The sequence below is a fragment of the Palaemon carinicauda genome, chromosome 2 (genome assembly GCF_036898095.1).
Source record: "Palaemon carinicauda isolate YSFRI2023 chromosome 2, ASM3689809v2, whole genome shotgun sequence".
NCBI lineage: Eukaryota > Metazoa > Arthropoda > Malacostraca > Decapoda > Palaemonidae > Palaemon > Palaemon carinicauda.
In genome coordinates, this window is record NC_090726.1 from 36662117 (window position 1) to 36682237 (window position 20121).

Below are 20121 nucleotides of genomic sequence, written 5' to 3' on the forward strand. Positions count from 1 at the left end.
CTGTTGATGTACACCCCCACCGGCATAGCGATCGCTGGCGTATTTTGACCGTAGGTTTTTCTGTCGAGCAACAGAGTTGCAGCTTATATGATCACCGGGTAAGTATATTCAAAAATTTATTTTATTAATAAAAATAACATTTTTCTTGACTGGTCATTAGGAGCTTTAAGTAGGAAAATCTCGTCTGCTGACAGAGATGTTTCCTTACTTATCATGTCATGTATGGATAAAGCCATCCGCGATGGTTCCAATGAGCTCGCCTCCACATTTATGTCGGGAGTCTTAAAGAAGCGAGATACCCTTTGCTCTTTTCTTTCGCCAGGAGTTACTCCCTGTCAGAGATCAGAACTGCTCTTTGCTCCCTTATCAGCGTCCTTGTTTCCGCAACACCTGGTTAAGGATATAGCTTCTTCGCTTGCGCAGAAGGACACCCATGACTTGATGGCGTCCTCTGCTCGCAAAGGGACTCCTTCTACATCCTTTGCTGTAAGACCCAGGATCGAGACTCCGGCATCCAGATTTATCCCGCCCTTTCGTGGCAGAGCTCCCAGCAGGGGAAGCGCTCGTGCCGAGGGAAAGAGAGGTAAGAAGAGAGGAGCCAAGTCCTCACGTGGCAGAGTCTGACTGCCCACAGCCTCAGACAGCGGTAGGAGCCAGATTGAAGAACTTCTGGCAGGCCTGGGAGAAGAGGGGCGCAGACCAAGAGTTTGTTCGGTTGCTCAGAGAGGGGTACAAAATTCCGTTTGTACGCAAACCTCCTCTAGCGACAACTCCCATAGACCTCTCTCCCAGATACCGAGAGGAGTCAAAGAGACAAGCCCTAAACCAAGAAGTGTCTCTGTTGCTAGAGAAGGGAGCGTTGGTGAAAGTCTCGGACCTTCAATCACTGGGGTTTTACAACCGTCTCTTCCTAGTCCCAAAGAATACAGGAGGTTGGAGACCGGTGCTAGACGTCAGTGCGCTCAACGTTTTTGTTACGAAAACAAAGTTCACTATGGAGACCACGAAGTCCGTCTTAGCAGCGGTCAGAAAGGGAGACTGGATGGTCTCTCTCGACCTACGAGATGCGTACTTCCACATTCCTATACACCCGGATTCCCAACCGTTTCTGAGGTTTGTTTTCAGGAATGTGGTATACCAGTTTCGGGCCCTGTGCTTTGGCCTCAGTCCTGCTCCTCTCGTATTTACGAGGCTCATGAGGAATGTGGCAAAATTCCTCCATTTATCGGGAATCCGAGCCTCCCTGTACTTGGACGACTGGCTTCTCAGGGCATCGTCCAGTCATCGCTGTCTGCAGGATCTTCATTGGACGTTGGGTCTGACCAAGGAATTGGGACTTTTGGTCAACCTAGAAAAGTCCCAGCTGATCCCATCCCAGACTATTCTATATTTAGGGATGGAGATTCGCAGTCCAGTTTTTCGGGCTTTTCCGTCTGCCACCCGAATAGATCAAGCCCTGCTCAAAGTCCAACTAATGCTGAAGAGAGAACGGTGTTCAGTCAGGAATTGGATGAGTCTCGTAGGGACTCTATCATCCCTGGAGCAGTTTGTCTCGCTAGGAAGACTACACCTTTGGCCTCTCCAGTTCCATCTAGCCTTTCACTGGAACAAGGACAAGACGTTAGAGACGGTATCAATCCCGGTCTCTGAACCAGTAAAGGCATGCCTGAAATGGTGGAACAGCAGTATCAGTCTGAGAGAGGGACTATCCCTGGCAGTCAAGAACCCAAACCACGTGTTGTTCTCAGACGCGTCGGATTTGGGTTGGGGTGCGACCCTGGACGGTCGGGAATGCTCAGGTCTGTGGACCTCAAGTCAGAAGAGCATGCACATCAACGGCAAGGAGCTATTGGCAGTCCACTTGGCCTTGATGAAATTCGAAAGTCTCCTTCGAAACAAAGTGGTAGAGGTAAACTCCGACAATACCACAGCTTTGGCGTACATCTCCAAGCAAGGAGACACACACTCCCTCACGCTGTACGAGATCGCAAGGGACCTGCTCATTTGGTCAAGAAATCGAGGCATCTCCCTGTTAACGAGATTTATCCAGGGGGACTTGAACGTCTTGACAGACTGTCTCAGTCGGAGGGGTCAGGTGATTCCCACGGAATGGACCCTCCACAAGGACGTGTGCAAGAGTCTTTGGGCGACTTGGGGTCAACCCACCAGAGACCTCTTTGCCACCTCGATGACCAAGAGGCTTCCAATCTATTGCTCTCCAGTCCCAGATCCAGAAGCAATACACGTAGACGCATTTCTACTGGATTGGTCTCATCTGGACTTATATGCATTCCCACCATTCAAGATTGTCAACAAGGTACTGCAGAAGTTCGCCTCTCACGAAGGGACAAGGTTGACGTTGGTTGCTCCCCTCTGGCCCGCGAGAGAGTGGTTCACCGAGGTACTTCAATGGCTGGTAGACTTTCCAAGAAGTCTTCCTCTAAGGGTAGATCTATTACGTCAGCCCCACGTAAAGAATGTTCATCAAAGCCTCCCCGCTCTTCGTCTGACTGCCTTCAGACTATCGAGAGACTCTCAAGAGCTCGAGGCTTTTTGAAGGAGGCAGCCAGTGCGATTGCAAGAGCGAGGAGAGCTTCTACCATCAGAGTATACCAGTCAAAGTGGGAAGTCTTTCGAGACTGGTGCAAGTCAGCATCTGTGTCCTCAACCAGTACCTCTGTAGCCCAAATCGCAGATTTTCTTTTACATCTGAGAAATGTTCGCTCCCTCTCAGCTCCCACGATTAAGGGCTACAGGAGCATGTTGGCTTCGGTCTTTCGTCATAGAGGCTTAGATCTTTCCAACAATAAAGATCTCCAAGATCTCTTTAAGTCTTTTGAGACCTCTAAGGAACGTCGTTTGGCGACTCCTGGATGGAACTTAGACGTGGTCCTAAGGTTCCTCATGTCAGACAGGTTTGAGCCATTACATTCAGCCTCCCTGAAGGATCTCACCCTCAAGACGCTTTTCCTAGTGTGCTTGGCTTCGGCAAAAAGGGTCAGTGAACTTCATGCCTTCAGTAAGAACATCGGCTTTTTTACAGAAAAAGCCACATGTTCACTTCAATTTGGTTTCTTGGCCAAAAATGAACTGCCTTCTCGTCCTTGGCCTAAATCTTTTGATATACCTTGCTTATCAGAGATCGTAGGCAACGAACTGGAAAGAGTGCTATGTCCAGTTAGAGCTCTTAAGTTCTACTTAGCCCGTACTAAGTCCTTACGAGGTAGATCTGAGGCATTATGGTGCTCAGTTAAGAAACCATCATTGCCTATGTCAAAGAATGCTTTGTCATATTTTATCAGATTTTTAATACGAGAGGCTCATTCTCACTTGAATGAGAAAGACCGATGTTTGCTTAAGGTTAAGACGCACGAAGTAAGAGCTATAGCAACCTCCGTGGCCTTTAAGCAAAATAGATCTCTGCAAAGTATTATGGACGCGACCTTTTGGAGAAGCAAGTCGGTATTCGCGTCATTTTACTTAAAAGATGTCCAGACTCTTTACGAGGACTGCTACACACTGGGTCCATTCGTTGCAGCGAGTGCAGTAGTGGGTGAGGGTTCTACCACTACATTACCCTAATTCCAATATCCTTTTAATCTGTCTCTTGAAATGTTTTTAATCTTGTTTTTGGGTTGTACGGAAGGCTAAGAAGCCTTTCGCATCCTGGTTGATTTGGCGGGTGGTCAAAGTCATTTCTTGAGAGCGCCCAGATTAGGGGTTTGATGAGGTCCTGTTGTATGGGTTGCAGCCCTTGATACTTCAGCTCCTGGGAGTCTTTCAGCATCCTAAGAGGATCGCTGGGCTCCGTGAGGAAGACAGACTTACAAGGCAGAGTAATCGTCTAAGTCAACTTCCTTACCAGGTACCTATATATTTGGGTTTTGTTATGTTATAACTCAAAAAATCTAAGCATATACGCTGTAAACTTAATTAACTCTGGTCTCTACCCACCACCATGGGTGTGAATCAGCTATTATATATTCACCGGTTAAGTTAAATATTTAAAAATGATATTTTAATTATAAAATAAATTTTTGAATATACTTACCCGGTGAATATATAAATTAAAGGCCCTCCCTTCCTCCCCAATAGAGACGCAGCGGGATGAGAAGAATTGAGGCTTGTTTACATGCATATGCGGTATCTGGCCGATAGTTGGCGCTGGTGGGCACACCCGCAACCTTCATAGCGATCGCTCGCGAGTTTTTGTGTGTTTTTCTGTCGAGCCGCCGGAGCAGCAGCTATTATATATTCACCGGGTAAGTATATTCAAAAATTTATTTTATAATTAAAATATCATTTTACTATTCCAGTTACAACTGGTGAAGTGGGTGATAAAATAATTTTCAAAGAGATATATCCTTTCGAAAAATATGCATTTGGAATTAGAAACCGAGCATGAACAGCGGCGTCATTTCTTTGTCATCAGGAGAACAAAGATTTTGTAGTACCTCCTAATGTTTTGTTTCTCGCAAAATGTACAATCTAAAACACAATTTTGGCACATCGCAGCATTTGGCAATGCGTTATGATCGCTCAAAATTGTAATATCTGCCACTTTGTCCTCAAATATAAATGAATCAGATGCATCATAAGTCAACATTTCACCTTGATTTGTTTCGACACTAACACAAACCATCGTCCTTAACATAGAAGAGAATAGCGCAAGCTAGAACATGGCTATAAAAACTCAAGGTTACCAGACGGGGAGTCCTACTTGAGGTAAACCCAGAAGCAGCCTTTGGTCAGTCTTCTCAGCTCGCGAATTACACTGTGCCCCCTCAGCCTGAGCTTTCTCATTATGTGGGGCCCTGCAGCGCATGAAGCACCAAACTTTGCCATCCGGTGTTGAGCGGCCTTCTCATTCTTGAGCGAGGCCCTCTTTACCTGAGTTGTTGCCCCCATGGGCCTATAGGAAACGAGTGCTGGATTCATCCATGTCTCGTTTCAGCTCTTCGAAGCATTGTTGCTTCTTGGAGCAAGACGACGATGGGGTACTAAAGCTGTTTACAGTCCACACCTCTTGCTGTTGTGCACCGAGGATCATCGGGACCTGCACTTCGTGCTTCTCCCTCTCACGAGGAAGAACCTGCTGCTCTTGCTGTGTGCAGGTATTCCAGCTTAACCTTGCTCACCATCATACTATTGTGCGCCTCCCTCTGTAGGAGCACATAAGGTTACTCGCCAACCTCTTGCTGGAACGCTGACGAGTGATTGTGGTTTACATCATGCTGCTTCGTTGTGTGGATGCACAGACCCTAGTCTTGCAATGGAGTCTTGCGCAATGTTGCACACCCAACCAGTGAGCAATAGCGAGGTAGGTGGGTGAGCGCCTCTTGCTAACAAAGTCCTGCGCGTGACCGAGGTTGCACGCGCATGCTCCTTAGTGTGCTATGTTTCGGCACTCCCCATCACGCGATCCTTTAGCAACAAGAGAGCAGTCACAAGTGCGTGCCACGTGACTACACGTGCCATATTGATTGCTCGCCAACGATCTTCCTCTCGCCATACAGGACTGTGGTTAAGCAGTTGTGGTCATCGGTGTGTACCACTTCGGTGGGTCACCCTATTTCACTTATTCGTGCCTGTTCACACCACTTCGGTAGTTGGCAAGAGCGCACCTGTTCGCAATCCCTCTTTGGTGCGCCATGCTCTCCCTTGGAGTAATCAGCTCTCACTAGATAGCACAACAGGACTATACCTCTCTTGGGTATAGTACTTCCAGAAGGGAATGTAAGTACGCTTACCCCCTTAGCACCTCAGAGGGCTCTCCTTTGTTTATGAAGGATGCACCTTGGTTGCTAGAGCTAGTTAAAAGAGTGTAGTTGGAGGTTTTCGGACCGGCCCCAATACCACCTGTCGTATCCCCTGCGGGTACCCCTCGTATTCCTCTCGAGGCATCAGAGTCCTCTGGGAAGGGCAGTCGACCCTCAGACCTGAGACTTAGTAGCACTACTGCAAGGCAGGCTCCTCCTCCTACTATTTTCACCCTCCTCCCCAAGAGCAGTCGTCCAGATAGCAATAGTACCTGGACTCTTAAGACTTCAAGATATGCTATTACTGTAGAACAAAATATGCAACAAATAAACCACATTCCAACAAGAAAGGACAATGTCCTAGATTAAGTATTTGTGAATGAGGTGAATTATGTTAAAAAAATAAGAGTGTATAACACGGGAATTTCAGACCACAATGTCATAGAATTAATAGTCCATTCCAAAGCAAGTGAACTCAGAGATAAACAAAGCACAAAACGATGAGGATATGGAAAATATAATTTTTATAGTAAGAATATAAAATGGTTAGAAATAAATGAAGAATTGAACAAAGTTTGGAAAAATGTTTGTTCCGTAACCGAAATACAAACCACGCTATTTACATTGGGTTTGCCTTTTAGCGCAGCTGAAATGGCGAGCCATTAGAATTTAACGAGGGTGTATTACCCCCGCGCTAGTTAGCGGGGGGCTAGGGGAGGGATAGCTAGCTACCCCTCCCCCCCTCACACACCGGTGAAGCTCACTTTCACTTTTGGCTCGGACTGGGACAGACGTCTCTGTCTTTGTCCTCGCTTGGCAGCCATTATTTGTTTTGTCTTTACTTAATCACTTACTTTTCTTTTACTCTATATATATGTAAAAAAAATTTCATGTTTGTATATATATTTGAGTATAGGAAACAGTAAGTTTCCTTTTCAGAGTTTTGTGCTTGTGTGTGTAGTGTACGATATCTCCGTGGAGCCCTCGGCAGTTTAGGCCACCACGGTGTAATTTTATGGGTATCGAGTTTGACTTCGGTCTTTCTCTCTCTCTCTCTCTCTCTTGAGGTCGTTCACCCTTTTACTACGTTACTCACCTCTTGTAGCTTCTTTCCCGTGTGGGGGGTTGCTACGCCGTACGTTTTGTCTCAATTAGTTTAGAATTTAACGAGGGTGTATTACCCCCGCGCTAGTTAGCGGGGGGCTAGGGGAGGGATAGCTAGCTACCCCTCCCCCCCTCACACACCGGTGAAGCTCACTTTCACTTTTGGCTCGGACTGGGACAGACGTCTCTGTCTTTGTCCTCTCTTGGCAGCTATTATTTGTTTTGTCTTTACTTAATCACTTACTTTTCTTTTACTCTATATATATGTAAAAAAAATTTCATGTTTGTATATATATTTGAGTATAGAAATCAGTAAGTTTCCTTTTCAGAGTTTTGTGCTTGTGTGTGTAGTGTACGATATCTCCGTGGAGCCCTCGGCAGTTTAGGCCACCACGGTGTAATTTTATGGGTATCGAGTTTGACTTCGGTCTTTCTCTCTCTCTCTCTCTCTCTCTCTTGAGGTCGTTCACCCTTTTACTACGTTACTCAACTCTTGTAGCTTCCTTCCCGTTTGGGGGGGTTGCTACGCCGTACATTTTGTCTCAATTAGTTTATGAATCTAATTGTATTTGTAAAATTTTCAGCTTTGTAGAACGATTCCTTTCGGGGTTTTCGTTCTTTCTTTAGTGTTCATTTTTAAATTACATAATTACATAGTTACATAATTATAATTGTTATAATTCTGTTTTGGTTACAGCTCTCCTTCCGTGAGTGTAAGTGGTTGTGAGGGCACGTGCCTGTTGTGTAATTCTTGTTTTCCTTTCCCTCGGGATTCCTCTTCGGAGCCTTCCCGGGGAATGAATGTGTACTAATGATTTTTGTTTTATTCTTTTACAGTTACCGATCTAGTTCGTTTCTGTAATATGGCAACGGTGTGAGCTGTCTTGTTGAGGCCTGGGGATTCGGCTGTTGCTGCCTCCCCTTTGGATTTTCGTCAGGGGCGTGTCTCCTTCTACTGGAAGTACTCTCGTGACGATTGACAGCTCTCCAGTTCATTTTAGAACTCTCAGGAGGCTCGCCTCCTTGGGTGGGTGACTTTCCTTCCGAGGGAAGTTTTTCCTGTCCAGGCTTGAGTTTTTCCCCTTTTGGGGGGTTCTTCTCTTGCCTTTTTTTCGTGCGACTATGCTCTTGGTGCTGAGTGGTCGCACCTGCAGTTTCGCTCAAGGGGCTGGGCAACTGCAGGAGCCCCTCTTCGGAGGATTGCTCCTTTTAAGTCACTGGCTGACCATTCTCTTCTACGAAGTGTTTCTCTTTCGTTCGCGGGAGAGTACACTCATAGAGACTCCTCTTCGGAGGATTCTTCTGCTGTTGTTGCTGTTGGCCTCCTTCGCCGTAAGGCTGACCGTCCGCCTCGTCGTAAGGGCCTCCCATCTCCCTATAAGGGTGCTAAGAGGCGCCTTTTTGAATCTCCGTATGCAGCCTACAACTCCTTCTTCTTGATCTTCCGCCCCTGGTGCAGATGGACAGCGGTCTGACCTTGTCTTCTGACGGGCAACGGTCTTCCCGACGGACAACAGTCTTCCCGACGGACAACGGTCTTCCGACGGACATCAGTCTCCCGACGGACAACGATCCCTTCGGGGCGAAGGGTTGCCTCCCACGGGGGTTCTTCCCTTGCGTGTCAGGGTTACCCTGCGCGCCCTTCTGCCAGCTCAGTGTTAGCGCACAGGCGGTCTCCTGCTCATCAGCGCTTTCCTGATCACTAGCGTTCTCCTGTTCGCCAACGCTCTCCTGTTCGTCAGCGCTCTCATGATGATCATCTCTGCTGTACCTGTTGGTTCCTGTTACGCGCCCTGTGCGCCCACGTTTGCCCTCGCGATCTAGAACTTCGGTTCAGGTCTGGGTCAAAGACTCTTCTTCTACGCACAGGCTTCCACGCGTTGCCTTCTGCTCGCCAGCGATCACCAGCTCGCCAGCGACCTTAGACGCGTCAACATTCACCTGCTCGTCAGCGATCTCTTACGTGTCAACGATCGCCATCGATCTGCCACGCGTGTCAGTTCCCCTGAACATCATTAGTAGCGATCTAGCGCTCGCCTGCTGTGGACCACGATCTCCGATTGCTGAATCTTGCCGTAGATCTTCCTCCTGCGCTCCAGCGCTCACCTTTACTTCTGTCCTTCTGTTCGCCAGCTTTCTTCAATTGCCAGCGCCCTTCTTTGCCACGCACCAATGGGCGCCAACGGTTTTCTGACCGTCTAGGATCGCCTGATTAACAGCTTGCTTCAGCGCTCACCTTCCTGATGCACCTGCGCGCCTTCTGTTAGCGCGATGCGCGCTAACCATCACTAGTCTCTCTTGCGTTGGCAATCGCCTACGCGCCCGCGCGATTCTTCACCTGCGTGCTAGCGTTTTTGTTAACGCACCACCGCTCGTCAACGCACCGTCGCTTGCCGACGCGCCATCGCTTGCCGACACGCCATCGCTTGCCGACGCGCCATCGTTTGCCAACGCTCCTTCACTCTCCTACGGGCTATCGCTCGCCAGAACGCGCCATCGCTCGTCAACGCGCCATCGCCCGCCTGCGCTCACCCGCGCGCCCACGTGCCTGCGTGGCCACACGCCCACGTGCCTGCGTGGCCACACGCCCACGTGCCCGCGCGACCGCACGCCCACGTGTCTGCACGCCTACGCTCATGCGCAACCGCGCACATGCTCTCCAATGTTCGCCCGCGCGCGAACCAATGGTATTCCATCGCTCGGACGGACTGTGTTCCGTCGCGCGGACCGACGGTGTTCCGTTGCGCGCGCGGACCGACGGTGTTCCGTCGCGCGCGCGGACCGACGGTGTTCCGTCGCGCGCGCGGACCGACGGTGTTCCGTCGCGCGCGCGGACCGACGGTGTTCCGTCGCGCGCGCGGACCGACGGTGTTCCGTCGCGCGCGCGGACCGACGGTGTTCCGTCGCGCGCGCGGACCGACGGTGTTCCGTCGCGCGCGCGGACCGACGGTGTTCCGTCGCGCGCGCGGACCGACGGTGTTCCGTCGCGCGCGCGGACCGACGGTGTTCCGTCGCGCGCGCGGACCGACGGTGTTCCGTCGCGCGCGCGGACCGACGGTGTTCCGTCGCGCGCGCGGACCGACGGTGTTCCGTCGCGCGCGCGGACCGACGGTGTTCCGTCGCGCGCGCGGACCGACGGTGTTCCGTCGCGCGCGCGGACCGACGGTGTTCCGTCGCGCGCGCGGACCGACGGTGTTCCGTCGCGCGCGCGGACCGACGGTGTTCCGTCGCGCGCGCGGACCGACGGTGTTCCGTCGCGCGCGCGGACCGACGGTGTTCCGTCGCGCGCGCGGACCGACGGTGTTCCGTCGCGCGCGCGGACCGACGGTGTTCCGTCGCGCGCGCGGACCGACGGTGTTCCGTCGCGCGCGCGGACCGACGGTGTTCCGTCGCGCGCGCGGACCGACGGTGTTCCGTCGCGCGCGCGAACCGACGGTATTTCTTCGCACGAACGTCGGCTTAATTCTTGCAGTATCCATTGCTCGCCTATGGGTTATTGCTCGCCGACCACCAGCTCTCGCCCTTCCTACCACGCTCGCCCTCCTTCTGCGCTCCTTCACTCACCTTCGTTTGCGTTCCTGCGTGCCCTCGCATGGGCGCTTCCACGTTCGCCCACGCGCAAATCATTGATTTACCATCGCGCGAGCACCAGGGCGATTGCGACCGCGATTCCCATTGGGGTTCGCAGCATGGCCAGCCTAGCGAGTCTTCTGGAGCGTATTTCCAGAACACGGCCTCACCCCGTAAACGCAGAGCATGGCACATGCAAGAATAGGAAGAATCTTCAGGGAGGTCTGAGCAACATTCTTCTTTCCAGAACCTGGGTTAGCCCTTCCCCGTCATTCCCTGGAAGGGTTTTTTGGCGGGGTGCTTTCCGTTCGAGATTTCTCCATCGGCCAAGGGGTGACTGGTTTACCCCTTCCTCTTCTCCATCTCGTGAAAGGGGCCTACCAGGTCCTTTCTCTCCTCGGTTGCGACCCGAGGTTTTGTTCAAGGAAGCTACAGGAAGGTCATGGGTACTTTCCTCCTCTCGGGCTCATGCACCTTGGCGTTTCGTTGTCAAGTATCAAACTTGCGGGCAAGCTCGATGTTGGACCATCTGGACGCAATGACCGAGGGCTTCCTTTCGGGTGTCTCATCTGTAGATGTCGACAACCTCAGACACCCTTCCATCCTTGAGAAGAGTTTGTTTGTGCCCAAGGACAGAGACATAGACAGCGGCTGTGCGGAGGAAGTCGACTTCCGTTTTCACTCCTCCAAGGCGCTTTCTTCCAGACCCTGCAGGGCTCCAGCGCCTCTTTCTTTCAGCCACGTCGGCCTAAGTTATCGACCGGCTATGACAACTGAGACAAGGTGTCCAATTGCAGTTCCCTCCTGTCAGGAACAGATGGCATGGGAGGCTCTCCCGGGGGGGCATAGTCCTAGAGGGAGCGGCAGAGTTCACGAACTCTAGGATTGGCACCCCCCCTTGCAGGTTTCACGCTGGGAGGATGCCCAAGGTTACTCATCCGGATGACAGCTTCCCAATGCCCATTCATGCACGATCTCCGTGATCAGCCAAGGATATCGCGCCTGCCGTCTCTGTCAGCGAATTCAGTGTCTCTGAATCTCTATGCCATAGGGTCAGCAAGAGTTTGCCCGTTTGGACAGAATGATCCATGCCATAGGGTCAGCAAGAGTTTGCCCGTTTGGGCAGAATGATCCATGCCTTAGGAGAAGGTCCTCCATAGGATCGTCGACGGCTCCACCCCCGGCTTCTTCAGTCGATCCTTTCTTTCAAGGAAGTATCTGATACGGGAGTTCCGTAGTCGACCTCTCAGCCCTGATCAAGTTTGTTGAACAAACTTCGTCCAGCGTGGAACAGCAGAATCGATCAGACTGGTAGCGAGGCGACAGGACTCCTTAGGCCCTAGATCGGAAGGACGGGTACTTTCAGTGTCCATTCCATCCATCTTCCAGGAAGCTCGTGGAATTCAGCCTAGACTACAGGTATTCCTGCTTAAGATGCAGTGTGGCGATCCCGCCGTGGCATCGCAGGTTTTTTTCCCCAGAGAACTCTCCCTGCTTTCCTCATGGCCGCTCAGGTGCAGGCTTCCGCCTCCTTCGCCTTTTGGAGGTCTGGTCAACTCCGGTAGGCTCGGGTTCGACCTTCTTCAGCGCCGGGACAAGCTTCCGGATGCTTACCATGAGTGGGGGTTCATGGTATTTTGCTAGGAGCCTTTTCTTCTTCTTCTGCCTCAACATCGGGAGTATCTAGCCATGATATTGAGTCAACGGCCTTACCACGTTGGAAACCCCGCTTCTCGTCTGTCCAGCGAGGTTAAGCAACGTCGGTTCTGGTTGGTACTTGGATGGGTGACCGCCTGGGGACGCCAGATTCTGTTGCCACCTCCTCCGAGCCTTCCCTTCAGTTGACTGTGGCAAGGCTGAGGGGAGTCGCAGTACCTGTTCTCAGTCAAGCAGAGCTTTCAGCCCTACCTTGGAACGTTTCCTAGTTCTCTTTTCCTCTTTGACCCGTCTAAGTTCCGAACGGTCGCCTCAGGATAAGTTCCCTGTGGGGCGGCCCAAGTTCCGGTGGTTTCAAAGCAACGATTAACCGGACTTTCTGGCCCCTATGGGACCAGCGGAACGTTTGGACCTGCAATGGGTGTTGACCTATGGAACCTCTTGATGGGAGTGGATATTCTCGTCCTTTCCCCACATTTTTGATGCTGTTCTCGGCCTCGTCAAAGAAAAGGTTGGGGGGGTGGCATGTTCCGGTCCAGGCCTATGGTCAGGACCTGAAGGATACCTCTCCATCATTCAGGCAGGCTTAGGGGCCGTAGTCTGGTCCCTCTACAGATCCTACAGCTCCTGCCGAGTCGCTCCGTGCGCGTCGACTTCATGGTTCTGGCGTGTTCTAACCAGCAGGGGACGCATTTTCACACCTTCGCATCTTGCAGTAAAGATACTGAGTTGATTTGAGATACTCTCAATACTACCATCGGCTCTCTCATTCCGGGCAGAGAAATGTTCTCTCCGACTATCCGAGCAGAGCCTCGTAGAGAGAGTGTACCTGGGGGTCTTTGGCCTTGAGTAACCAGCTAGTCCTGGTCTAGGGGACCTGATCGCGACAGCTTGGGACCTCAAGCTTCCGCTGTTCTTCCCCCCAGTCTCAGACCCCGAGACTCTGGCAAGATGCATTCCGGTGATGGTGGGACAACATCGACACCTGCGTCTTCCCTCCTTTGTTGTCTGTTGAGAATGGGTCTCAACAAGACCAGGTTGTCTGTCAACCTTTCAATGGCCCTGAGAGCTCCACTGGGACTATGCGCAGAACGGTTTCCGGACCCTCTGCTTCCCCGGACGGAACTCCCGGGAGAGCTTTTCCCACGGCACAGGCTACTCAAACAACCACACTGCAACATCTTTCACGAGCCGGGGCGTTGCTTCGTCTTCATGCCTGGAGACACTACGCCTCCTCCTCAAGAAGAGACAACCCGCTACAGTCGCGGGACGGAGGTCGCGTCATCTGCGATAGTCACCCGCAGAGGTCTTCCAGGCGAAGTGGAGAGTCTTCGGTGGTTGGTGTTGTGGGAGATATACCTCTTCCCTTGAGGCCTCTTCTCCAGCAATAACGATCTTATTGCCTTTCGGCGGAAGGAAACTCCTTTCCGCTCTCGGCAATGAAGCCTGTCGCTCAGCTTTTCCCTGACCTTCAGGCTTAAAGGAATAACTTTTTCCTTCCCGCTGGACCTTTCCTCGCTCATGCGAAGCTGCGAACGTCCCTGCCCTAGTCGGAGTGAGACCTCCAACTTGGAGCATGGCTCGGACTTTTTAGTCCCTTAAGAGATCTTCTCAAGATCCTTTACGTCAGGCCTCTGATCGTATTCTGTCTTGGGGCTCCTGCTCACTCTGGCCGCGGCCAGTGTGTAAGCAATCTTCTTGGTCTCGTACGACTCCGCCCTTTCTAAGGAATGGGGGAAGGCAACATTCAGGTTCGCTCCTGAGTTGTTGGCTAGACTCAGAATCTTGGGGTCCCGGCCCTTCGGTCCAATTCCTTCAAGATTTCGAGTCGCCATTCTGTATCTGATGTCCCAAAACCTTCTCCTTGCCAGTAAAGGAATCGAGAGGTTAACTTTGGGAACAGCTGCAGTTTGTCCTCAGTTGCAGCCGGTTTGGGAGCACAAGAAGGACACTGGGGAGAGTCACCAGTATACCTCTTCAGCTCGGACTCAAGGACATTCATCTTGACCTGACTCCAGACCCTCCCTCGTCACGTCGCCCTACAGCACGATGTCGGATACATTGCAACGTCCCTCGCCTTCGAGTAATATTACTCTGTGACGCAGGTGCTACAAGCTGGAGTCTGGAAGCGTCTAATGACCTTCGCAGCCCGCTTCCTGCAGGGCGTGACCCACAGGAGTTTCGATACGTTTTCTATTTTTGTGGTGGCTACACAACAGCTGGTCTAACCCCAGGCTCCTTTTTTGACAGGTAGCAGAAGGTTGAGGGCATTGTTATCAGGTTTTAGTCTGCATGAACAAAAGAAATATGTCTGGCCCTTACTTCCTTCTTCATCATCTCCTTTACTGGGAAGCAGCATCCTGGTCTCTGCATAGCTGACCTCGATCCTCTGCAGGTAAACCATGCTTCCTTGTGTTCCGAGTATTGAGTCAATACTGTCGCGTCCCCCATACCCTGACGAGTTGGTATTGGGAACGTCCTAACCCAGAGTTCCTTCTGGAACTCACTGCCTAGGACGGGTCACACTTCTTCCTTCACACACAAGCTTATGTAGGCCACACGGTTCCTTGCGGAGCGAGGAACTTGTGAGGTGCAGGGACTCCTTTTCTCGAGTGCGACTCACTCGGATTCTGAGTCCCCGGGTAAAGCCAAAGCCAGTATGGCTGGGGACTTTCCACCCTACCTAATGGGTAAGTCACCCAATGTAAATAGCGTGGTTTGTATTTCGGTTACGGAACAAATGACAAATTCGAAGATAATTTGTATTTTTCCTAACCATACTAACCTTAGCTATTTACACATATTTGCCCGCCAGCCCTGTCCCCCAAGACAAGTCCTACCTCTAAGTGAAAGTGAGCTTCACTGGTGTGTGTGAGGGGGGGGAGGGGTAGCTAGCTACCCCCCCCCCCCCCCGCTAACTAGCGCGGGGGTAATACACCCTCGTTAAATTCTAATGGCTCGCCATTTCAGCTGCGCTAAAAGGTAAACCCAATGTAAATAGCTAAGGTTTGTATGGTTAGGAAAAATACAAATTATCTTCGAATTTGTCATATTCGTAAGTGATAATACAGTATACAGGTAAATACGGATATACTGTACAAAATATTGGAGAAAATTGTTGAAAAATATGTAAAAAAAAAAAAAATAAACATCAGACATGCATACCAAGAGACAGAAGGATCTTATTTCAGAAAAAATAGGAAGTGAAAGAAAAATCTTGCAAAAGAAAAAATGTAGGGAAAATGATGGAAATAAGAAGTAAGATAGAAAATGCAGAACAAAATATTATACATTCGAAAGAAAATGAAAAAGGGACTTAGACGAAAGGACACTTCAAAATATCAAGAAAAATCCCAAAGTACTTTACTCCTATGCAAAAAAGATGAATAAAGGGAGATTAGAAATAGGCCCTCTAAGAATTGAGGGACAGTTAAAGAATAAAAAAAAGAAATATGCAACATATTAGCAGAAAAATATAAGAGTGAATCCACGCCAAGAATTGCGAATGAGAATAATGAAGCAGAAATGAGAGAAGAAAATATTGAATATCTAATGGATATAGATATTAATGAAGCAGATATTGTGCAGGCTATAAGCGAAATTTAAAATGGATCGACGGCCGGGCCAGATGGAGTTCCAGCCATTTTGTTAAAAAAAAAAATGCACGCACTATCGCGAAGCCGCTTGCAATACTGCTAAGACAAAGTGTAGATAAGAGCAAGATTAATGTTAAACATAAATTAGCATATATAACCCCTATTTTAAAAAGTGGACCAGGACTAGAGGCAAGCAATTATAGACCGTTAGTCTAACATCACATATTATGAAAGTGCATGAAAGGGTAATAAAAAAGAAAATAATGAATCATTTGGTTAAAAATAATTTATTTAATATAGGTCAACACGGTTTTGTGTCCGGAAAAAGTACACAAGCCGAACTGATAGCACACTATGAAAACATAGACAAAAATATGATAAATGAAAAAGACACAGATGTGGTCTATCTAGATTTTGTAAAAGCCTTTGACAAGGTAGACCATAATATATTAGAGAAAAAATGAGAAAGCATAATATTGTGGGAAAGATAGGAAAATGGATAAAAGAATTTCTTCAAAACAGAAAACAGATAGTGGTTGCAAATGACGAGAAATCAGATGAAGCTCAGGTAATATCTGGCATGCCACAGGGTACGGTATTAGCTGTACTGCTGTTTGTTATTATGATCTGACATAGACTGTAATGTTAAAGACTCTGTAGTGAGAAGTTTCGCTGATGACACAAGAACAAGTAGAGAAATTACTTGTGATGAAGATAGGAACTCATTACAAAGAGATCTAAACAAAATATATGAATGGGTGGAGATAAATAGGATGGTATTTAACTCCGATAAATTTGAATCAATAAATTATGGAAGCAGAGAAGGAATGGTTTATGCATACAGGTGACCTAATGACGAGACAATCACAAATAAGGAAGCAATTAAAGACCTTGGTGTAATGTTAAACAGGAATATGTTATGCAACGACCAAATAGCAACACTGTTGGCTAAATGTAAAGCAAAAATGGGAATGTTATTCAGACACTTTAAAACAAGAAAAGCTGAATACATGATTATGCTTTACAAAACTTTTGTACGTAGTACACTCGAGTACTGCAATGTGATATGGTACCCACACTACCAAAAGGATATTGCACAAATAGAGAGTGTACAAAGGTCCTTTACTGCTAGAATAGAAGAAGTTAAGGACCTTGACTACTGGGAAAGACTGCAATTTTTAAAATTGTCCAGTCTTGTAAGGAGAAGAGAACGCTACATGATAATACAAGCATGGAAGCAAATAGAAGGAATTACTGAAAACATCATGGAGCTAAAAATATCAGAAAGAGCAAGCCGAGATAGATTAATAGAGCCCAAAACTATACCAGGAAAACTAAGGAAGGCACACTGGACATTAATCCACTACGCACCAGCATCGATAATGCAGCGACTATTTAATGCGCTGCCAGCTCATCTAAGAAACATATCAGGAGTGAGCCTAGATGTGTTTAAGAATAAGCTCGATAAATACCTAAGATGCATCCCAGACCATCCAAGACTGGAAGATGCAATATACACCGGAAGATGCATTAGCAACTCCGGTGGATATACGAATTGCCTCACACTGAGGGACCTGGGGGAACCCAAACATAGAATAAGGCAATAAGGTAAGGTAAGGCAACACTAGCCTTGACCAAGAGGGGAAAAGATTGTGGATTATCCTGATCAATCCACAGAAGAGAAGAGGGCGACAGCAGCCAATGCTTCGCCCATGGGATATTCTACACCTGAGGATTAGCAAGGGCTTGAGGTCTCTGAGAGAGATCTCGTTCACCGACTATTATCGGCTATAGCTGATTGAGATTGTCCAGTCTGAACCATTCGCCCTTCCCTCGGAGGTAGCGGGTACTCCTCCTATACCCTCAAAGGTCTCGTGACCTAAGGAGGTTATGAGGTAGGAATCATCATCACTCCTTGCGGCTTTTACATTTTAGCCCTGAGAGAGGAAGGACACGAAGATCTTTCCAAAGAACTGGACCTCAAAACCCTAGGTTCCAGATCGGTGGAAAGGCGTTCTTAGTTCGACATCAGCTTCTACATGACCAAAAGAATGTGGTTTACTTCTCAGGTCTCAGGCCCCTGCTAGGGATTTAGCTGACGACTTTGACCCAGCCCAGGCTCCTATGGAAACGAGCTCGGAGTGGATGACCCTTTTGATGACGACTCAAACCATTCAGATGGCATGCTGTCTATGTCCTTCAGTCCTAAGATCTCTCCCTTAAAACAGCAGCAGTCTGATCACGTAATCTTACAGGTCCTATCCTGTATAAAGAAGATAATTTCCTTAGGTGATCCAGCTCATGTTCCCCTCTAGGGAAAGGATACAGTACTGTTCTGTATCTCTTCTTTGATACCTCCAGACCCACCAAGATCTAAGGGGGTTAAGGAAGCCAAAAAAAAAAAGGCCTTTGGTCAAGTAGCAAAGTTGCTCCAATATCTCAAGGCAGTGAACTCGTCTCTTTTGCTTCCTTCTTATCCACGATAGAGGAAGTATTAAAGATAGTTGATGATGATCAGTCTCCCCTGATGTTGGATCCAGCTATTCTGGCTCTGACGGAGAATGCGACTCTGGAAAAGTTGGTAGCATTACTGGTAACTTTCTTTGTTGGGGAGGCTATGAACATGGAGCAGGTTGCAGAGTGCTTTATGGAAGTCGCTTCACTAGTTGTGCTCAGTGGGGTATCATTTCAAGACTGAAGATTTCACCTCTGAGCAGATAAGGGAGGCAATGTCCCCCTTTGTAGGACAGTGAAGTTCCTGATCCGTAATGTATTCGACCAGTGAATCATCCAGATTTTGAGATGATGGAGTCAAGCTCTCAAGCTTTGCAATGCTTCAATGGGGGTCCTTCTCTATTTAACGTGGTAGACATCGAGGCAGTTGCTGAGAGCTTGAGGATGGCAAGTCAAGACTTCCTCCTCCACAGGTTGATGACGTCACGTCTTTGCTCCTCAACACCACCCCCTGCAGAGATCATCTCCAGAAGGATGACAGGGGCATAAGAGAGGGTCGCATGCCTCAAAGCAGACGTCTTTTAAGAAGCAAGGCCCTTAACAGCCCTTTTTTGCTAGAGGGTTACGAGGCAGAGGAGGTAGACGTCGATGTGGCTGCTAGGGGGGGCCATTCCTCCTACCCATCCAATGGTCAGGGAATGCCTACAGAGCAGGTGGCAGACGTGGATTTTACATGGAGCTGAACATTGGTTTGTCTCCGTCCTTCCCGTGAGCTACCATGTCCCGTTCACTCTCTCTCTCCCTCCTTTGACTTGACATCCAGTGATGTCGTGTTCTTATGTGAAGGGATCTGCGCAGGAACAGGCCCTTCAGGCTGAAGTCTAGACCTTGCTAAAGACGTACACTCTCCAAGAGATCTTAGATGGGTCCCCAGGCTTCTACAGTCAACTCTTTCTTTTAGAAAAGGTGTCTGGAGGCTGGAGACCAGCCATCGATCTCTGTGCCCTGAACGAGTTTTCTCAACAGATTCTTTTCAAGATGGAGACGGCAGAAATGGTCAGACATGCCGTTAGACCAAAGGACTTCATGATAACGTTGTACCTAAAAGTTGCATACTTTCAGATCCCAATCCATACATCGCCAAGGAAATAATTAAGGTTCATCCTAAACAAAAGAAGATACCAGTTCAAGGTGCTTTGGTTTGGCCTGTCACCAGACCTCAGGTGTTGATAAGAATCTTTTCCCTTGCATCAACTTGGGCTGACAAGAACGGCATCTGTCTATTACGATACCTAGAGGATTGGCTGATTCTAGTAGACTAGGTAGAGATCCTTCTTCTACTTCGAGACAGGCTTCTTGTGTTCTTCATAAGTCATGAGAAGTTCTCTGCAACCATCTCGGAATCTGGTTTATCTTGGGATGCAAATAGACACTCAACTAGGCAAAGTCTTCTTGTCCGAAAGCAGAATAGAGAGGCTAAAGCTCACCCCTTTCTGATGAGAGCCTCGCAACCAGCACATATGTATTCTCGCCTGTTGGGGCACTTGACCGCAGCAAAAGAGAGGCCTGAGTTGGTGGGTGCTAGACACTCATCTCCTCGGGGGAGTAGACCTTTTCTCTGCTCCCCTGAATTTGATGCTCTTCACAGATGCATCAAAAGAAGGGTTGGGGCCCTCATCTGTTGCAGCATGCAGTCTCTGAACTCTAGTCCGAGTCCTAGTAACAGTGCCACGTAAACCTCCTGGAAATGAGAGCAGCCTTTGTGGCTCTCAAACAATTCCAACAGCTCCTTTTAGGACATGTGGTATAAGACACCTTAGCTCCCCTGCAGAACAAGTAGCTGTTGGTCAAGGGCAGATGTTACCCGGGAGTTCGTCTGGGATGAATGATTGTGTGACTGGCCTTTTCGTTCTTCATCTTCTCTTCTCTTGCGGTACAGCACCTATGAAACTGCAAGCTGGCCTCCTCTGTCTACAGGTAAA

The 20121-nt window shown here is 49.0% G+C and overlaps 1 protein-coding gene and 1 pseudogene across 3 annotated transcripts in view; both read left to right on the top strand.

Annotated features, from left to right (window-relative positions):
• LOC137623887 (3'(2'),5'-bisphosphate nucleotidase 1) overlaps positions 1-20121 on the top strand; it is a 131604-nt gene that overhangs the window by 11630 nt on the left and 99853 nt on the right. The window lies entirely within an intron of this gene.
• On the top strand, positions 12133-12251 carry LOC137630211 (5S ribosomal RNA; annotated as a pseudogene).